The following is a 14450-nucleotide window of genomic DNA, read 5'->3' as shown; positions in this document are numbered from 1 at the left end:
AAATGTTATGAAAGTAGAATGTTACTCAAAAAGTTACTCAGAATAGATCCACTTGGCATTTGGAGGAAACCCATTCTGTAGTTTTTGACATATTTGTGTTAAACTTGATGTTGAACTCACTTCCCTGGATTAGATGTAAAGATATCCTGACAGTTTACCTAGATACTCCATGGATCGGAGGATCCACATATACATCTTTCCATAATAGTGGGACTTACAGTTGTGTTACAGACGGGCACATTCGTTTTGCTAGGCACGGGGCGAGGGGGTGGGGGGGGGGGGTGGTTGGGGTTAAGTGATTTGTCCTGCATCATAGGATGTTGAGCTTGCAGAGTTTGTCGAGACTCTAACCCAGTTCCCCAACTTCGAGGATGACCGCTCCAGCCATTAAACCACATCATCCACCTCTCTCCTTTAGTATTGCTTCAACTTAAGAAAGAAACTTGGGCTATGCGTATAAATGAAGCCCATTTTTTTCATCTTATCTGCCCATTGTCCTAATGTACTGCTGCCGCAAATGCTCTTTGGAATTTCTACACACTTTCCATCAAAACAATATTTCTATTATTGGCACAGTTTGAATCATAAACTTGCTATTGTTTTGTCCAAAATAAATGGAAGGCTGCTCCAGACATCCCTAAATGCTCGTGCCTCTGTAGATTGTATCTCCTTTATAAACTCCTACCTCTGTAGTTTATACCTGCTTAGCCAAGCCCATCAGATATCCCATCTATCTGGCTCTTTTTAATCTAGTCCCTCTGCAGAATCAGACCCGTAGAGGTTGTATTCCACCGCAATAGTTGGTAATTCTTTAACGTCTTCAATTTTGGCGCTCACTTCCCGGAAGTCCTAATGCCAATGAACTTCCATATCATTCACAAATAAATACATACAACAGAGAGCGGAGCACTCGATAAAAATATATAATGCACTACGTCCAATTCGCAGTTTCAGTATAAATGCAACCGATTTTGGTTTCTAGAATCCAAAAGCATCCTTCCTTAGTCAGTCCATTAATATATTTAAGGGAATCAGTTCATTGTGTGTTCTGTTTTAATTCTTCAGTCTTCAAAACAATCTGTCAGCTCAACCAACGGGTTTTGTCCATTCCTCGGGACGTCATCCTGGATTCCTAAAATATACACTCCATCGGTGTTGTCATTACATAATTCATAAAGTCGTACTTCCTTCTATAACTCAGAATCGCAGTGCCACTCAATTGGCCGACCCCCAGTTCTATTTTTGTTGGTTCTTCAGTTGCTACTAAATTTATTTCAATGTCGGGCCTGATTTTGACGGTAGCGGATGGCATTAGTGCTGATGCCATGGCGGAGTACTTTACTCCTGCCATGGCGAGGGTACTCCTCTGGCCACATTTAGAGATGTCTGGCTTCCAGTGGTATTCCTTTCCATTACAGGACCCACCATTAAGGCGGTTCCTGTAACTGCAGTGAAAGTGTGCTGTGCTCTTCTGTCAACATGATATTGCAATGCACACTTTCATTTTCTTTGTTTATTTTGAAAAACAATATTCCAGAGCTATATTCTGTTTTTGAAAACCAAAAAAGCAATGACCTCCCTCTCATGTGAGTTTCCTCCCATGGCATTGGAGTGATTGAAAAGTTTTTACTTTTTCATGCTGCTACATTTTGGGTGACAATTGGTAAAAGCAGAAATTGGCCATGTCTGCCTACTCTAAATGGGTCAAGTAGAGACACGGTCAAACCTCTGACGGCCCATACTCTGGCTGTTGGAGGGGTATGCAGGCAGTGGAGACCGTAATCTTCACCTCCTACATTCTGAATGTCTGCCCATCTGTAAATCAGGCAGGCGGACCATCCGTTTGGCAGAGCGAATACTCCGTCGCCTTTGCGATGGAGTAACCCCACCCGAAACTCTAAATAAGGCCCATAGTGTCTTTGTTATGTGTAATCTTGTGTATTACATTGTTTTGAATTGTATTGGTACTTGTACACTCTTATTGGCCACTCTCCATCCTAGCAAGAACTGGAAGATGACTCTTGTTCTATGCAATTGTTTATCTCTTGTCCTACTGATGTTTCCACTCCTCTTGGAGACCTTCTAATTGATATTCTTTGAGGTCCTCTTTACATTTCGATTGATTTAGCAGCCTTCATAGTCCCTCTGTACTGTTATGTTATGTCAATTCCTAAAGTGTGAACAATTATTCCCGAAGGATTATCCAAGTGGTATGAGCCAACACAGCTCAACAGGTCAGAGGCAGGAAAGAAACCGCCCATACTGTCAAGAAGGCAAGTTAAACAGCCATGTGTTGCACCTTTTATTAAATGAGGGCCAGGACTTGCAAGACCGAATGGCGGGAGAAAGAGAGAGAGAGAGAGCCTGTGCGGGTGGAGGGGCCAAGGAGCGCCCACCACTTCTGACATTGCGAATGCAATTGGGGGTAGCCAACACCCCAACTGAAGATTTAAGATTTCTTAAAGGTTGGTAACAACTGACCAAGGAACGAAGATGTTATGGTCCAGCTTCATGTAGGGCTCGGTGCGTCTGGCAGAGCAGTTTGAAAATGCTGCCCTTCTTAATTGGGATCCAATGAAGGGTTTTTAATAATGGACATGGAGACGATCAGGGTGGCTGATGGCATACCAACCTGGCAGCCGGGTTTTGTACAGTTTGCAAGCCTGACAACGTCTTGTTAATGGCGGCCAACATGCATTGCCATAGTCCAATCGACTGGTAATCAAGGCTTGAGTAATTGTCTTACGACAGTGCAATGGAATCCATTTAAACATTTTCCATAATGTACGTGGAATTCCCAAAGAGAAGCCACTGGCCACACCCACTTGGTTGTTCATGATGAGCATGTTGTCAATCAAAATGCCTAGGATTTTTGCCACCCGTTTGGGAATCTGTGATTGGTGCCTGTATGATCCAAGTAGGCAAAGATATTTCACTGTCTTTTGTTTAATGAGATGGCATTTAATGCAATATGGTGCTTGCGATTCTCCCGTTTTTATAATGAATGGTGAAAACTAATGCTCTCAAAACTTAGGTTATTATCAAAATGTTGATAATCAGCTCAATAGAAAGGGACTTTGAACTCTGAGTGCCTTAATAGTGGTATGTAGGGACTGTAAGTTCCGTACACAGCACCCTTTAAGAGTAAGATACGCGTAGGTAAAGAATAAAGATATTACCACACTGGACTTTTCTTGTCTTTTAAAACATACTTTATTTGAATTATCTTTCCCACTATTTAACGCTTTATGGGCAATATTTCTCGACTCTAAAATAGAACATTCACTAGCAGCAAATGGGCATCTTTGTTCATTTTATTTAAAACACACAAACAAAACAGACGCTAGGGTAGCAACTCTAGTCTTACAAGTGACTACAGTGGCCCTGTGAAAATATCATTTATCATATTGTACAATGCTGAGAACATGGCACTGCAGTCTGCTGATCTGCAAGGCTGATATGCTATTGTTCTTTTCATTGCCTCAGGTTTGTTAACGGCCACATTGCTTTGGCGAAATTGCTTCCGCACATGATTGCACACATTTTTTGGGTTCTTTAAACCTCTCTCTGAAAATGGTTGCAAGTGTTCTCTATACTTACCGGATGCTTGAGTGAATGCCTGTTAGCCATTAAGTAGCACTTTTTCTGTCGTTTTGAGGTCACTTGCACCACATACTTGAAACCTAGCATCTCAAATTCAAGGTACTCGTTATAATAAAACTTACAAGTGTGTTGCTGGGCGGTGCCTTTTCTGTACACATCAAATAAAACTGTGCTTCACAATCTGCGTGCGTTTTATGTGTGAAAGAGTAATTTACCCGCAACAGCAGGAGAGTGGTCAACTGTTACATGCATGGACTTGCCACTTTGTTTAAGGGTATAGCCCTCACAGCACTGGGACTATATTAACAAAACTTATTTGCAAAATTGGCTGTTAAACAATCTATTAATTTCCTTTTTATAATCATTCTTCTTTTATTCCTTAGAAATTTGGAAATCCTTGATTAGCTTGTTTTTAGGTCGAAGCCTTCCAAACAGCACAGCTTTCTGCTTGCAAATGACATCTTGGGGATATGTTGAAAGCTTACCTAGTAATGCATTCCGCCCACTGCTTAATATTGGCTTTGCATTCTGTCATCCGTATTTGCTTACTTTCTATTTGCTAGCTTGGTTTGTTTGTGGCTGTCCAGCTTGTGTTTGTTCCACTTGTGGTGCCTTGCCTGTTTACCATCGCTCTGATTGGCTCCTTGTGTTCTTCTATGCGTGCTTGCTTTCCAAGAACTAGTTTTTTGTTTTTTGTGAAGCACTCCATGAGGGAGCCTGTGTTTTATCTAACTCCCTTATCTGCTTCTCTCCTGTGCTCAGACAATGTGTTCTGCTGTGTACAACCAGCATTCCACATTGCTATGTGATTCTGTGCCACCTCCATCTGAAGCCTATTTTTCTCACATGACCCTGTTTCTCTGCCCCTCACCCCCATTCTCTGTATTCGTCCGATTCGTCCTTGTTTGTATCTCTACCCTCCCCTTGCTTCAGCCCTTCCCCAACCGCTTAGCGCAGAAAATATTATTTAGAAAAATGCACTTTTGTGCTGCTTTTTTTTTTGATTGTTTAATCGATTGAATGGTGTGACGGTGCAGACTCTATGGACACGTCATTTTGTTGAAGCACATGCATTAGTGGAGAAGTGTGGCTCAATGGTTAGAGCGGCAGACCCTGATGCAGAGGTCTAGCCCGGGACCAGGGTTCAATTCCCCGCCTTGGCGGGTCTTGGGCTCAAAATTCCACGGACCTGATAATTCTCGCCTCGGTGCCTATTCCAATCATGGAGTCCCACTCTGTAACTCTGGGCAATAGCTTGCCTAATCTCCACAACGGCCCCCACAATGCTAAGGATGCCTGGCCTCCACCGTGGGGGTGCCCAGGAGTGGACGCCTCACAGGGAAAGCCAGGATGGGTTCCACAGCGGTATTCGTACAAGCGCCTTGAGACCCTTGCGGGTGAGTAGTGCGCTATACAAGTATCAATTTACAATTTTATTTACAATTAGTAAAGTCAATAGTTCCTTAAGCCAAGACCTATTGACTTTGCCAATGCTTGATGGTCCAAGAGCTTTTGTTGTTCTCTGCTTGTTTAATACCCTTACGCTCCTCCTATCTCCTGATCTTGTGCTACTCTTCCTTTTTCTACCCCTCAGACTCCGTCTCTCCCCCTCTACCTGCCTTCTCTCTTTCCCTCACATAACTCCTGGCCCGCCTCTGTTCTTCTGCTCTCAACTATGATGGCATTGACACTCCTCAGACTGTTACAAACATGTGCACCGAAGACGCCAAATAGACATTTTTATTTCAACTAAAGGCAGAGACGAGGGGCAGCCAGAGCAGTACGTCTACTGCCTTCAATGCCACTGAGCAGAGCACAGCTGCAGGCACCTGGAAGTGACAGCTCCATTTCCAGAGGTTAATCCGGGTGCGGAGGGAACATTAAGTCTCACTCAGATCTCACACCATGCCTCTCACCTCACTTCCGTACGTTCCCACCAGCCTCACCCCTCAGCTCCAGGGCATTAGACGACCATGCTCCTCTCACCTATGGTAAGCAAGCACCAATCCTGCTTTCCCCTCCAATCTCATGAGACCTTTCGGCCTGTCTGTTTGCAGACTGTAAATATCCACCCACTAGCAGAGAGCAGACACCTTTCACCCTTACTGACTCCTTTCACCCTGAATGCACAAAAGCACTCTCGCAAACATCACCCGCACTGACATTACTATGATCCTCACTGACATACTAGCCATGCTCATTGACATCACATCTGCCCTTTGATATAAATTTGTCACCCTTGCTGACGTCTTTGTCGCTATCACTGCCATTATAAATCCCCCCTGGTATCATAACAACCCTTAGTCACAGCATAAAACCATTTATAATGTCCCATTTTACCCACACTGACGTCATAAAATCCCCCTTGTTGACAGCATAACCACCCTAATCACATAATTGCCCCATTAGGTATATTATATGCAACCTTACTGCCATCATAATAATCCTGAGTGCCATCATACCCTTCTTGCTAGAATTACCGTAATCTTACTCACCTCATAGTCAACCTTACTGGTATCACAGCAGCCCTTAGTGGATGAAAGTAAAGAAAAAAACGTGATATGATGCGGGCAATGCGGGTCCTACCATAGAGCTTTTTTTCTTTTCTTTCAGCCATGTTACTATGCAACATGAATAAAAAACATTGACAACACCAATAGATCTTGTATAGTCAAGACATATTGTTTTTTCCAATGCTTGTTTTAGCTCAAGGAATCTGGATCAGAGATGATGTAAATGTAAATTGATACTTGTATAGCGCACTACTCACCCGCAAGGGTCTCAAGGCGCTTGTACGAATACCGCTGTGGAACCCATCCTGGCTTCCACCAGGCGTCCACTCCTGGGCACCCCCAAGGTGGAGGCCAGGCATCCTTAGCGTTGTGGGGGCCGTTGTGGAGATTAAGCAAGCTATTGCCCAGAGTTGCAGAGTGGGACTCCATGATTGGAATAGGCACTGAGGCGAGAATTATCAGGTCCGTGGAATTTTGAGCCCAAAACCCGCCGAGGCGGGGAATTGAACCCTGGTCCCAGGCTAGACCTCTGCATCAGGGTCTGCCATTCTAACCATTGAGCCACACTTCTCCACAAGATGACTAACTAGAGAATTTTAGGGTTGGAAGAATGCTGATATTAATGCCATGTTATCTAGGACAGAATACATGTTGCACCCTATTTCCTCAGACCTCATTTGTTAAAACTTCTTAGGAATTTGCTGGTAAAAACGGCTCTAAGTTTGAGCATGTGAAAATATATAGGTAGACGATGTTGCACAGGTGTAATGGGATGAAATCTCAAGTCACACGGGTGCTGCATAAAGTTTGAAGAGGCTCACCCAACTCGTGGGAGCTTCCTGTATGGCAGGGAGCCAGGGCCCGCTCCAGGTGTCACAGAGCAGAAAGAAGTTGTTGTGGCTGGCCAGGACGAATTGGCTGGCCGGACGCAACATCTGGAAGCACTAAAGTGCTTCTGGGACTGTGACCAATAAGGAGGGTCGGCCCTGCCCCTTAAAAGGTGGTTCCTACTCGCCACCCGAGACGCCCGAAACGAGTCCTCCTCACTCCCTACCCTGCACACAGACGAACTGGCTCGAGATTTATTTTTGTCTGAATTCCAGCATGCTACACACTGCTGCAGCAGCTCTGCACACAGGCTTTGCAAGAGTCCTGAGTGCGTCCCTGAGAGGCGCACAGGCTTGAGATTTGTTTCTTACTTGAGTTCATTCATTGCTCGGTGGTGGTTCCGGTGGGCACGAGGGGACCATAGCAAGGCTTTGGAGGCAAGAGGGTGCTGGGGTGTTGCATTGATTCCCCTCATCCACAGTGGAGGAGTGTGGTTTATTAGCTGCATTCTATTGTAGGATTGTTGGTTGGAGGCAGTCTGTTTGGCAGTATTTGAAGAGCGGTGCTGGGGCCTGAGTGGGGGCCTTGTCTTGGTGTTTTTTTCTTTTTGGCAGGCACTCCTTTTAAGGAGGTATGGATGATCTAGAGGCAGTCTGTTGGTTCTGAGCACGATCAGCAGCAGTAGCAGAACTGTGCTGAGAGGCTGAGTCATTTTTGTGTTTTCCTTTGTTGCCTTAGTGGGGCCGTTGTGTGTTGTGGCCTGCCACTATATTATCCGGCCTGGCTTTACTTGCTTACGCTGTGGTTTGAGCTCCAGGGTAGGATCCTTCAGTTTCCTGAGGTTGTTGTTTAGCATGGGAGCGGCCCCGGGCATTAATTGTTCTGTGTTTTTTGGTTGGTCATCCCGGCTTGCTCCCCAGTCCAAGGAGTTGAGTGACGGACTTGTTGTTATCTGCTGTATGGCAATGCCACGGGGCAGGGTACGTTCGGACTTTCATTTAGTGCCACTCTCACGTCTATAGTCAGGATGGCAGGCAGTGTGAAGAGGGCTCCGAGCATACACCCGTGTGTCATATATTGTGGTAGGTACATAGCTGCATTTGGTGCAAGATGAGGTTGAGGTTTCAGGATAATGAACATTGGTTGAACTGGCATTTAGTATCAGGCAGTTAAATTTGAATTGTTGCCTGGACTAGGATGCCTATAAGCATGAGTGCATTTGGCGCTCATGAGTTTCTTCGTGTTTGTGCTTTTGGAGAGAAAGCCTTGTCTTGAAGATAGGCGTGTCAGATGGTCGGTATGGCCGGACGCCGACGCATTGTTGAGTTTGATGGGTGAGTTTATGGTGGAGAGTTAACCTGACAATCTCACAGCTAATTAAGTTGACTCTTCATTGGTCGAGTTCCCGATCAGCTGATGTTTATATCCGTGGTAAAGCATGAATCTTTGCATTTTCTGAGTTGGTTAAAGCGATGGTGGATAAAACAAATAGCCATTTAAATAAAAAAGGATTAAATCTCGTCTCCCAAATGCACCTCCTACCATAATCCAACTATGGGAGAAATGTAGGACCTTTAACAATCGTGTTAATACTAAACACAACTGAAATTGTTTTGAAAGTTTATTCCTGTTAAACTCAGACTGGCAGAGAGAGAGCTTCCGTCGGATCCGAAAAAGGCCCCCGTGTTTTTTATAGGCCATTCAGCTTGTTACAGCTGTTTGAAGAATGTTTCCGAAATGCTGCCAAAAAATGTGCTGCTATCAGAGAAATGTTCTGCTGTCTGATGAAAACACACTGATTTCGAACGAGAAACTCTGAGATCCCCGGAAGTAAAGTAAAGGAGGAAAATAGACTTCAAAGCCGGGGTTTTGTTTCAGATGTTTTTCCCGGTTCCGTCCATTTTCAGTGGGGATTATCACTTGTGAGATTGTTCTGGAACACTGTGTCCCTTGACCCTTATTTTCTTTGCAAAGTGGGTTGTTTTGCTGTAGCACGTCTAGTTGACTGCTGTGTAACACGCAAAGGTTGATTTTCTGTTGCCGTAGCTCCCACGCTGCCTTCCCCACAAAACGAGACCAAACCCTCTATCCCCATTTGTTACTCACAATGCCACTTGCCATATCCTCTGCAACACTATGGCCTTATTTAGAGTTTGATAGACTGTAGGTTCCTGGTTTTTGGGAATGCGCAGGAGGAGTCACTTGGTTTTGTTAATGATTGTGATCAATCAATCACTTTCCATAAAGAGGAGTCTGATTTAATTTTGAAATTAAAGTGGAATTATACCTTTTTTGACACAGTTTTTATATTTAAGTTCCATATTGTCTGTTTTGAACCAATTGTGTCTGACTACCTCGGAGTGTACTTTCTAGAATTAATAGGAGGACACCTAGCTTTTGCTTCAATAATTCTGTCTGGGTGAAGATGGATTTATTTGTGATTATGTACTTCTTGTATTAATTTTGTGTATTTTGTTTTTTTTGTTGTTGTGTACATTTGTATGTATATTTGTGTATAATGTAAATTTGAAATTTACTGAAAATATTGAATAATGTTTTCATGTGTTTATGATAATTAAAATGTATAATCACGTTCTCCATTATTCGTGATGGTATGCTCATTGATAAAATAGTAGGCTAGTGGACCAGTGCCACCTATAGGAGAATTAGCAGTCCCCTATTAGTTTATTATTCAGATATGTATTCCTCCTTTTCCATTTTCTGAGTTTGCTTGCTTCAATCAATCAATCAATCAATGCATTTACAAAGCGCACTACATACCCGTGGGGGTCTCAAGGCACTAGGGGGGAAGCTGCTACTGTTGAAGAACAGCATATATGAGGTGGGGTAGCACCCTGTTAACTACTGTTGAAGAGCCAGGTCTTTAGAAGACACCAGAATAACTGTTCCAGGTCTACTGGAATTAATTTGTGTCTTTTCCAGGATAGAAAGTGAGGGTCCTTTGCGAAACTCACCCACACTTTTCCAAAAGTGTAGTATTTCAGCTGACTGAGTCTATTTCTGTTCTCTCTCTGAACAAGGGATCTCAACCTTGTTAAAGGGTTCATGGTCTGGGAGAGGTATTTGCAAAATCTATGGCTGCAGATGTTCGGGAGAAGAAAGCATGCATCCCCAGAATCTGTTTTATTTAAGGGACTCGAAAAGCAAGGATTGGATGTTCTCAGTGAGCATGTTAAGAAATGTCTCAAACGAACAAGCAGAGAAAGGGGTAGATGGAACTTGGGTGGATGGCACACAGTGGGTACATAGACCCTCAGTCTACTTCTCCCAGTACTTAGGAAATTGAGGACGTTTTGATGTTTTAACACTTTTATGCTGCTAAACAATGTCTTTGGTTTGTTTAGTAATTCTGTGACTCCACGCCCATTATCGTGATTTATTTTCAATATTATTCATAGAAATCATTTCATCTGTGCCATCTGTCTTGAATGGTGAACGTTTTCCATGAAAAAAATGATATTGGTGCTACTGCAGTGTTAAGTGCAATAAGTGACTCCTAAAACCTGACAGAAATGAGTGAAATAATGTCTTACTCATCTTGAAGAATTGATTTAAAAAGATTAACCATGTACTGGATTTGGCTTTATTATTTTCTAGATTAATGAACTGTATAAATTAGATATTAATTTACAAAGGATTGCTGAGAAATTTTAAAAACGTTTAACTTGTTATTTGATAAAGTTTCTGGGGTTATTTCACAGTAAAATAAAATAGCTAAATGCACCATTTATTGTCTGGTCCCTAGACATTAATTAAATAAATCCTGGCGCTATATTTGTACATGCGTGTGCGCTCACACTTACGTTCAAACAGTGTCACAAGCATTCACACCCACAAACCTCACGTTCTTTTCTGTTTTGTCAAATCGTTCTCTTTCGTTGGGAGACTGTCCTGAAAAAAGTTGTTCAGCATCTCAGACACTGGCTACTGATGAGCATTACGAAGATAAGTTTGCATTTCAGGTGTTACTAGAGTGCCCACAATGCTGTATATTAATCGCTTCAGCTAACTGGACAACTACTTCACTATCAATTGATCCCACTGGTGACAATGCAGAAGTCTACCTTAGTCATGCTATTGCACTTTGTGAGCAGCTGTAGGGCCCTTGGTCTAATTTAATAATGCACCATAGGCAGTTGGAGAATATTTATTCGATTGTTGATCAGTTGTGAATCGTTGTACCCATGTGCAAAGTTGATGGGTATTTTCACGGGGCCGGCATTAATGATAGTCAAGCACTGCAGGGACTGGCCAATTTCTGCTACTTACTTTATGAGAGGTTATTTATGATGCACTGTACAGAAATATAAAAAATAATGGGATTAAAAGTCTCAGTCCATACCATAGCGAGGAAAAAGAAAATGGAATGTTGTGGATGGGATGCTCAGAGGTGATAGACTCAGGTTGTTAAAGGGAGTACTCTGGATGAGAGGAAATGTGATGGGGAAGGAGTGGATGACACCGGAAAAGGAAATAATGTAGGAGGTGGGTATATAATGCAACGATTATTTTGTTACAATGGAAGGGTTGTAACAGGCACGGATGGGAAGGCAGTAGGGCAGGAGTAAAAGAGAGTGGGGACAATGGGCAAGAGGTGGTGTGGGGACAAGTGGTGAATAAATGAACATGGAAGGTTCAAGTAAACACACACTAAATACACACCAACAATCTCACAGAAACCTTTTCAACTGTGTGCACCTGCCACATATATAGTGCCAAGCTGCTAATCACAGTACAAACACAGCTATGTTCTCCTGTGCCTGATAAGAGAGGTGTGCCTATGCGTATTCCTAACCAGCAAAAAGAGAGAGCAGTTTTTCTGTACAGAAGCATATTTAAATTAGCAATGTTGCAGACACAGAGTTATTTAACCTTTATTAAATAATAGTTGTATTCTTTTTAGAAGATGATATCGCCTTTCAAGAGTAAGGTATTTTGACTGTTCTACCTTGCTGCTCCAGCCTAAAAATTGCATACTTGGCACTTCAGTGAGCTGCACCGTAGTACCAATCTCTTGGGTTGCAGAGATAACAGACAGTGCTTCTCACTGGGATTTGCCAGTACCTTGGAACCCTTTGGGTCTACGAGAACTGACCTGGAAGTGAGTTTTTTGTTTGTTTTGATTCTTGCTTTTTTGGGCAAGAGTACTCGGCACAGAGCTGTTCATATTTTCCATTTTATACTGGTATTCAATTGGATGTTAGGAACAAACGAACATCTGCTTTGGAAGTGTCTGGCTGCCGTCTTCTCTTCTCCGAGTCTTGGATTTGTGATGATACTCATTCTCCTGTTGGTGTCTGGCATTCAATGTCATGCGTGCATCGTAGAGGCTTCCTGTGCCAGGGCTGCAGATGATGTGCAAAGGAATATCATTTGTGCCAAGCATGTCAAATTTGGAGATGCCCCATTCACCTATGCTGAGAGAATGAAAATGTGTGTAGTGAGTGTTGATAAGTACATTATTATCTCTCCACACACAGTCTGGCACCACTGAGTCACTGCCCCCAGGAGGAGTGTTCAACCTTCGAATGTTCACCTGGAGGTCTTCAGTGAGCCGCTCTAAAATGCCCTGCAATATTCCAGTAGTAGACCATTCACTGGCATCACAGCCTGGCGATTGTAAAAGCTGCAAGCTATAACTCCTGGTCAGAACATTGTTCCACTAACAGGTAAAGTGAAGTGGTGCATGAACCAAGGCCTTCACTGGGGGGTGGAATTAATGCCCCTGTTGCTTTGCTGTTTGTTGTAGGCCACATCCTAAGTGAAACAAGTGTGCCCAGACTTGGGTCCCTTGCTCACTGTGCCACACGGCACAAGCTATTCCTCACTGACGAGGCCGATGTAGGCTGAAACTAGTCTGCAGTTCCTTGAGTTGCTGTCTGGAGAGGATAGGGTCATTTGGGATGGATGCTTCCTTTTGCAGCAGCACCAAGACTGCTTTAATTTTGGCGAGTCTCTGTTTAGCCAGGCATATTGGGTGAAAAACAATGGACTGGAAAATGGTCTGAGTGATTGCCGTTGGCTAAGATTAATTCAACAGTGTCCAAGTGGGTATCAATAAAAGGTGAATACGTAGTCCTTGCCCAAAATGGTGAATTGTGAGCAAAATGAAGATTTTAACAAAAAATCAAAAGGGTAAGAGACGTGGCCAGTTCAAAGCATACTGATAAACTTATAAAGTTTATAATGGCAAATATTTCGCTAAACAAAAAATAGTCTTATAGACCAGTAAATACATAATGTAAAGCTTTTACTCAAAGTATAGAGTGAACACACAGTGCTAAGAAGTTGGCTTGTGGCCCAAAACCATGATCACAAACAAAATAGTTCAATAACAGCAAAACAGACCACTAATAATGTTCAGGAAAAAGAGGCAATTGTAAAATTGATGAAATCCTGGACAAATATTGCCCTCTCTCAATTGTGAGTTACTAATGTCTTTCAGCTCTGTAAGGCTAGTTTCAACGCCCATTTAATTATGCTGGTCATCATCTGGACAGGGGGAATGAATGTTTCTGCTCATCAGGGAATATAGATGCTTTAGATGAATAATTGATAACCAATACAATGATGATTAGAGGAGTCCGAGACGTAATGAAGAAGGGCCTAGTCGGCTGGCAGTAGCTGGGGGCCCAAAAGTTGTTGCTAACTATGGCACCAGTACCCAGGTCTAAGAGGCAATGGGAATCTACAGCAGTGAGCTGGTTGTCCAAAGACCAGTAAAGGACTTTGTCCAGAATTTCAGCTGGTATGAACATCTGTGAACTGACCTATTGTACATTTGGGATCAAGGTACCACGGATGCGTCGAATGCCATGACTTCTAGAACATTTCCAAGCATGCAGTGTCATATGAGCATAAGGCATCCAGCGGGCTCGCTCCCAAAGAACTGCTGAGAAAATCAAGCATAGCCGTGTTGTCAAAATTCACTAAACCTTAAAGTCCCCTCCACGCTCCTTCAAGGGAAAAACAGTACTTGCAGGTGAAAGAGGGCCTGCTTGCAGGGAGGTGTGATGTGTTACTCTTACATTGGTGCTACATTCCCCAGAGCAATGAGAGGAGCAAACCAATAAATGAACCAACAGTGGGCAGCAGCAGCAGCAGCACACGTGTGCTGGAAAAAAACATAAGGGGCGTAGCAATGATCTGGTCGTCATTGGGATAATAAATGACCCGTCTGCAGCATCCATGCCTGTCTAGCTGGAACGCAGCAGATAGATGTAGATGCGGTAATTAATTAGTAATACCTCGAAAGCCGAGGTGTTTGCCGCGGCTCCGGGTCTGCTGCAAGCGCTTTGCTTCTGCTTCACGTCACTGCAACCAGATCCGTGGGCGCAGCTCCGCTTTACCGCAGTGTGCGTGTGCGTCTCTGTGTGTGCATGCTGTCCTGGCGGCACAGCACTGAGGCGCATTCATCGCAGGCTCGGCTCTCATCCTACCCCCCTGGACCTGTGACATCCCCGGCTGCAGGAGCAGAGCTGCGCG

General features: G+C 43.5%; 1 protein-coding gene across 2 annotated transcripts in view; it reads left to right on the top strand.

Annotated features, from left to right (window-relative positions):
- The window catches only part of FRY (FRY microtubule binding protein), a 674187-nt gene that overhangs the window by 110725 nt on the left and 549012 nt on the right, over positions 1-14450 (top strand). The window lies entirely within an intron of this gene.

This window comes from Lissotriton vulgaris, chromosome 8, assembly GCF_964263255.1.
Source record: "Lissotriton vulgaris chromosome 8, aLisVul1.2, whole genome shotgun sequence".
Lineage (NCBI taxonomy): Eukaryota > Metazoa > Chordata > Amphibia > Caudata > Salamandridae > Lissotriton > Lissotriton vulgaris.
Note: the sequence above shows the minus strand (reverse complement) of the source record. Positions and strands in the feature narration are given on the sequence as shown.